This window comes from Chiloscyllium plagiosum, unplaced genomic scaffold (assembly GCF_037043375.1).
Source record: "Chiloscyllium plagiosum isolate Xiang-an unplaced genomic scaffold, Cpla_swu_hap1 HiC_scaffold_29, whole genome shotgun sequence".
Lineage (NCBI taxonomy): Eukaryota > Metazoa > Chordata > Chondrichthyes > Orectolobiformes > Hemiscylliidae > Chiloscyllium > Chiloscyllium plagiosum.
In genome coordinates, this window is record NW_028270167.1 from 98707349 (window position 1) to 98713348 (window position 6000).

Genomic DNA, 6000 nt, shown 5'->3' on the forward strand with positions numbered 1-6000 from the left:
CATAGGACCGTCTGAGTATTGTATTCACTTTTAGTCTGAGCATCTTTCAGCTGGAATGGTGTGCTGCAGAGCAGTACAGAAGGTTAAAATACAAAAAAGACAGAGTAGACTTGGTGGTGGATATAAGAAAGCGTGAAATGCACCTAACGTCATGTGAATGTGGTCAAATCTTTAAAGTAGGTGTTGCGTCTCCAAATGACGATTCAATTGCCACTCATTAGGATGTAACTTCTGTCTGCAGTTATTTTACGACATCAGCCCCATTTACAATGCTTCACCTTGAATAATACGCTTTATCTTTCAAATTCAGGAACTTTTTATACTCAATTTTATTCAGCTGAACGTGTTCATGAAGTGTCTTTGTGTGTGTTAACAACCAAATCGAAATTAATCCACACCCACACTTTTCCTTTCTTTCAATGGTAAATTCCCTCCTTGTATGTTTGTTCGTGTGTTTTGTAAAACACTATGAAATCATAAATCTACGTTTTATTTCCAGAAAGTCATTCAGGAATTCAACAACTTTATTGAGTGGAAGAACCTCTCATCCAATCTTTTCTTAATCATTCACTAATGGTTTTGAAGCTCCAACTAAAGTTGTTGATTCACTTGAAAGACGGAATTTCCCCGATTTAGTCACTTCAAACCACACGTTATGAGAAAATCCTCTTTTGTTTACTTTTAAACTTGAGTGTTTCTGGTCCAGCATTTCCACATGTCGTGAATAAACTCCGTCATTCTGGCCATAATGCGGATGAAATCATTTCTTTCCTTTCTGATGTTTTTATATCTCAGTACATCCCGTCGCTGGGCTTCCTAATATCTTGCTAATCAGTAAGCAGCGTCTGTGCCCTTCCTAACCTCTTCACATGTTTTTGTTGGGGAATAAGGACAAGGATTATACACAATGCTCCCACTGACGATGACCGAAAGATTTCACAGTTACAAGATGAACTATTTGCTTTAAATATGATTTCTCTAAATCTCCATGATCTGAGTGAGTGTCAGCTATTTCTAAAGGTAACTGAAGTTCAAATACATCACAGTAGGGCTCGAGTCATTCCAGTGCAGACTGGTTCTGGACAGTAAATATCATTACCAAAAGCCACCGTGGGTCTGAAATCGACACTTTGCACATAGAAATTGTCGTAGCTATTGTGTATCATATTTCCGTGTTCTTGCCCACCTTGGTTATCACTTCATGTGTCCATGTATTGAGTTCCACTGAATGATTAATTTGTGAATGGAGACATTCCCTTCACCTCTTATTTGAAACTCCATGGAGCATTGAATAATTGTACTCATATGCTTCCAGAGGACAGTCTTGCCATTACTGGGATGAATCAGTGAACATTCCGCACGTATCCTCGAAGGCAAGGATTTCCTTCTTCAGTTTATGAGATCATTACAGCACTGAAACCCATGCGTGCATTCATTTAACCTAAAACTGATGCTGCAAAACTTTCAGACTAAGATTTTGCAATCTGCTTGTTTTGCTTGTCCTGAAAGTTTCATTCCACATTGTGGTATGTTTGTGAATGCTAGCATTTTCTGAATCTTGAGCAATGACATTTAAATTTTGCCAAAACACTATCTTTCACTGTTCTCTCTTTCCCTTATGGTTCCCCATTTAATATACTGTATTTTATCAGTATATCTTACTTTTTAAACAAGTCAAACAATCTCGCTCCTGATTTCCAAACCGAGAGAATGCTATAATTTTGTTAACTCATCTGCAGTGCAGCTGTAGGGCGCAGTGATCAAGTGGAAAGGCATTGGTCACGTGAACCAAGTAGCAGGAGCGGGCTTTTGAAATCTGGCTATTCTATCGCAGTCATATTCAAAATATTCAACATAATCTTAAGCCAAATCATATTGGTAGAAAATAAGAAAAAAACGAAAGATCCGCCGATGTTGAAAATCAAACAAATACAGAAGTTGCTGGAAAAGTTCAGTATTTCTGACAGATCTGTGGAGGAACGGACCAATAGATCAGAAACTGGATTCGTGATGGAAGAGCACAGCAGTTCAAGCAGCATCCAAGGAGCAGTAAAATCAACGTTTCGGGCAAAAGCCCTTCGTCAGGAATAAAAGCAGAGAGCCTGAAGAGTGGAGAGATAAGCTAGAGGAGGGTGGGGATTGGGAGAAAGTAGCATAGAGTACAATAGGAAGTGGGGGAGGGGATGAAGGTGATAGGTCGGGGGAGCGGGGAGGGTGGAGTGGGTAGGTGGAAAAGAAGATAGACAGGTAGGACAAGTCAGGACAAGTTGCGGGTTCAGTGCTGAGCTGGAAGTTTGGGACTGGGGTGAGGTGGGGGGAAGGGGAAATGAGGAAATTGTTGAAGTCCACATTGATTGTTGAAGTGTTCCGAGGCGGATGATGTGGCATTCTTTCTCCAGGCGTGTGGTGGTGAGGGAGTGGCGGTGAAGGAGGCCCAGGACCTCCATGTACTCGGCAGAGTGGGAGGGAGAGTTGAAATGTTGGGCCACAGGGCGGTGGGTTGATTGGTGTGGGTGTCCCGGAGATGTTCCCTAAAGCGCTCTGTTAGGAGGCGTCCATTCTCCCCAATGTAGAGGAGTCCGCATCGGGACCAACGGATGCAATAAATGATATTAGTGGATGTGCAGGTAAAACTTTGATGGATGTGGAAGACTCCTTTTGGGCCTTGGATAGAGGTGAGGGAGGATGTGTGGGCGCAGGTTTTGCAGTTCCTGCGGTGGGAGGGGAAGGTGCCAGGATGGGAGGGTGAGTTGTAGGGGGTCGTGGACCTGACCAGGTTGTCACGAAGTGAACGGTCTTTGCGGAAAGCAGAAAGGGGTGGGGAGGGAAATATATCCCTGGTGGTGGGGTCTGTTTGGAGGTGGCGGAAATGTCGGCGGATGATTTGGTATATGCGAAGGTTGGTGTGCTGGAAGGTGAGCACCAGGGGCATTCCGTCCTTGTTACGTTTGGAGGGGTGGGGTCTGAGGGCGGAGGTGCGGGATGTAGACGAGAGACTTTGGAGGGCATCTTTAATCACATGGGAAGGGAAATTGCGGTCTCTAAAGAAGGAGGCCATCTGGTGTGTTCTGTGGTGGAACTGGTCCTCCTGGGAGCAGATACAGCTGAGGCGGAGGAATTGGGAATACGGGATGGCATTTTTGCAAGAGGTAGGGTGGGAAGAGTTGTAATCCAGGTAGCTGTGGGAGTCGGTGGGTTTGTAAAAATATAAGTGTCAAGTCGGTAGTCATTAATGGAGATGGAGAGGTCCAGGAAGGGGAGGGAGGTGTCAGAGACGGTCCGGGTAAATTTAAGTTCAGGGTGTTATGCGTTGGTGAAGTTGATGAATTGCTCAACCTCCTCACGGGAGCACGAGGTGGCGCCAAAGCAGTCATCGATGTAGCAGAGGAAGAGGTGGGGAGTGGTGCCGCTTTAATGACGGAAGATCGACTGTTCTCCATAGCCAACAAAGAGACAAGCATGGCTGGGGCCCATACGTGTGCCCATGGCTACCCCTTTGATCTGGAGGAAATGGGAGGATTCGAAGGAGAAATTGTTAAGGGTGAGGACCAGTTCGGCCAAACGAATGAGAGTGTCGGTGGAAGGGTACTGTTGGAGACGTCAGGAGAGGAAGAACTGGAGTGCTTGGAGGCCCTGGTCATGGTGGAAGGAGGTGTAGAGGGATTGGATATCCATGGTGAAGATGAGGCGTTGGTGGCTTGGGAAACGGAAGTCTTGGAGGAGGTGGAGGGCGTGGGTGGTGTCTCGAACGTATGTGGGGCGTTCCTGGACTTGGGGGGGATAGGACAGTGTCGAGGTAGGTAGAGATGAGTTAAGTGAAGCAGGAGCATGCTGAGACAATGGGTCGGCCAGCGTGGTCAGGCATGTGGATCTTGGGAAGGAGGTAGAACCGGGCAGTGCGGTGTTCCTGGACAATGAGGTTGAAAGCTGTGTTTGAGAGATGTGCTGTGGTTATGAGTTCTGTATGGTCTGGGAGATGATGGTTTGGTGATGGAGGTGGGGTCATGGTCGAGGGGGCGGTAGGAAGAGGTGTCCTCGAGTTGCTATTTGGCTTCAGTGGTGTAGAGGTCAGTGCGCCAGACTACCACTGCGCCCCCTATGTCTGCTGGCTTGATGGTGAGGTTGGGATTGGACCTTCCCCTCAATGAGGACGAACGATCAGTCCTCAGCAAAGGAATCACCTTCATCCCCCTCCGTCCATGCATCAATGAATTTAATACACGCCGTGACGTCGAATCCTTCTTCTGTTGCCTCCACCTCCGAGCTTACTTTCACAATTAGAACTCCCGCCCACCTTCCAAGGACTCCTTCGCCCACCTCCAACACACTGCATCCACCTGTACACCCCGCGCTGGCCTATTATCTGCCCTCGAACTCCTCATTTCCAACTGCCACTGGGACATTAACCGCCTCAACCTGTCTACCCTCTCCCCCACTTCAACCTCTCACCCTCACAATGCGCAGCACTCCAATCCCCCTGCTCCAATCCCAACCTCACCATCAAGCCAGCAGATATAGGGGGCGCAGTGGTTTTCTGGCGCACTGACCTCTACACCGCTGAAGCCAAATACCAACTCGAGGACACCTCTTCCTATCGCCAGATGCTGCCAGATCTGCTGAGGTTTTACAGCAATTTCTCTTTTTGTTTGAGATTGGCAGATGTTGTGCAAGATTATGAGAACAATGCTTTCTAGAGGCAAACAGGCTGCACGCACCTGGCAGTGTGAAATGAAAGCGGAATAATGAATGAGTCGACAGTGTGATGCTGGAGAAGCACAGCAGGTCAGGCAGCATCCGAGGAGCAGGATAATCGAATTTTCGAGCATAAGCCCTTCATCAGGAATGAGGCATGTGAGACGGCCTGAGGTACACTGCTGAAGACAGGCGCCAACTCGCTGATACCTCTTCCTACTGCGCCCGATCACAGCCACACCTCCCATCATCTCCCAGACAATCACAATCTCATCACCTCTGGGGAATCTCCCACCCACTGCCTACAACCTGATTGTCCATGAACCCATCACTGCCAGATTCTACCTCCTTCCTAAGACCTGTTGTCTCAGCCTGCGCCTGTCTGGCACGATTCATCTCTTCCTCCCTCAACACCTTCCTGTCTCCCCAGTCCAGGAAATTCACACCTACGTTTGTGATACCAGCTGTGCACTTCATCTCCTCCAAGGCTTTTGTTTCTCTGTCCCCCAACACGTCATCTTCACCTTGAACATCCAGTCCCTGTACACATCCATCTGCCATGATGAAAGTCTCCAAACCCTCAGTTTCTTCATCTCACCCCATCCCAACTAGTACCCTTCCATTGACACCCTCATCCACCTGGCTGAACTGGTCCTCACCCTCAACAACTGTTCCGTCCAATCCTCCCACTTCCTCCAAACCAAAGGGATAGCCAAAGGCACCCGCATGTGACCTAGCTATGCCTGCCCGCTTGTCAGATATCGGGAATTGTCCATCTTTCGCAGTTACACTGACACCTCTCTCCACTTGTGCCTCCACTACATTGATAAATGCATTGGCGCCACTTCGTGCTCCCACGAGGAGGTTGAACAGTTCAGCAAGGGTTACCAGCATCTTTCACCTCGACCTCAACTTTACCTGGATCATCTTGGCAACTTTCCTCCCCTTCATGGACTTGTCCATCACCTTCTCCAGCGAATCACTAATGACAGACATATACTACAACCCCGGTAAAAACAATGACTGCAGATGCTGGAAACCAGATTCTGGATCAGTGGTGCTGGAAGAGCACAGCAATTCAGGCAGCATCCGAGGACAGGCAAAATCGACATTTCGGGCAAAAGCCCTTCATCAGGAATAAAGCAACCCCACCAACCTCACCAACCCCACCATATACTACAACCCCACCAACTCCCACAGCTATCAATACTACACCTCCTTCCACCTCACCTGTGTAAAAAAGCAATCCCTTATTCCCAATTCCTCTGCCTCCACCACATCTTTTCCCAGGATGACCAATTCCACCTC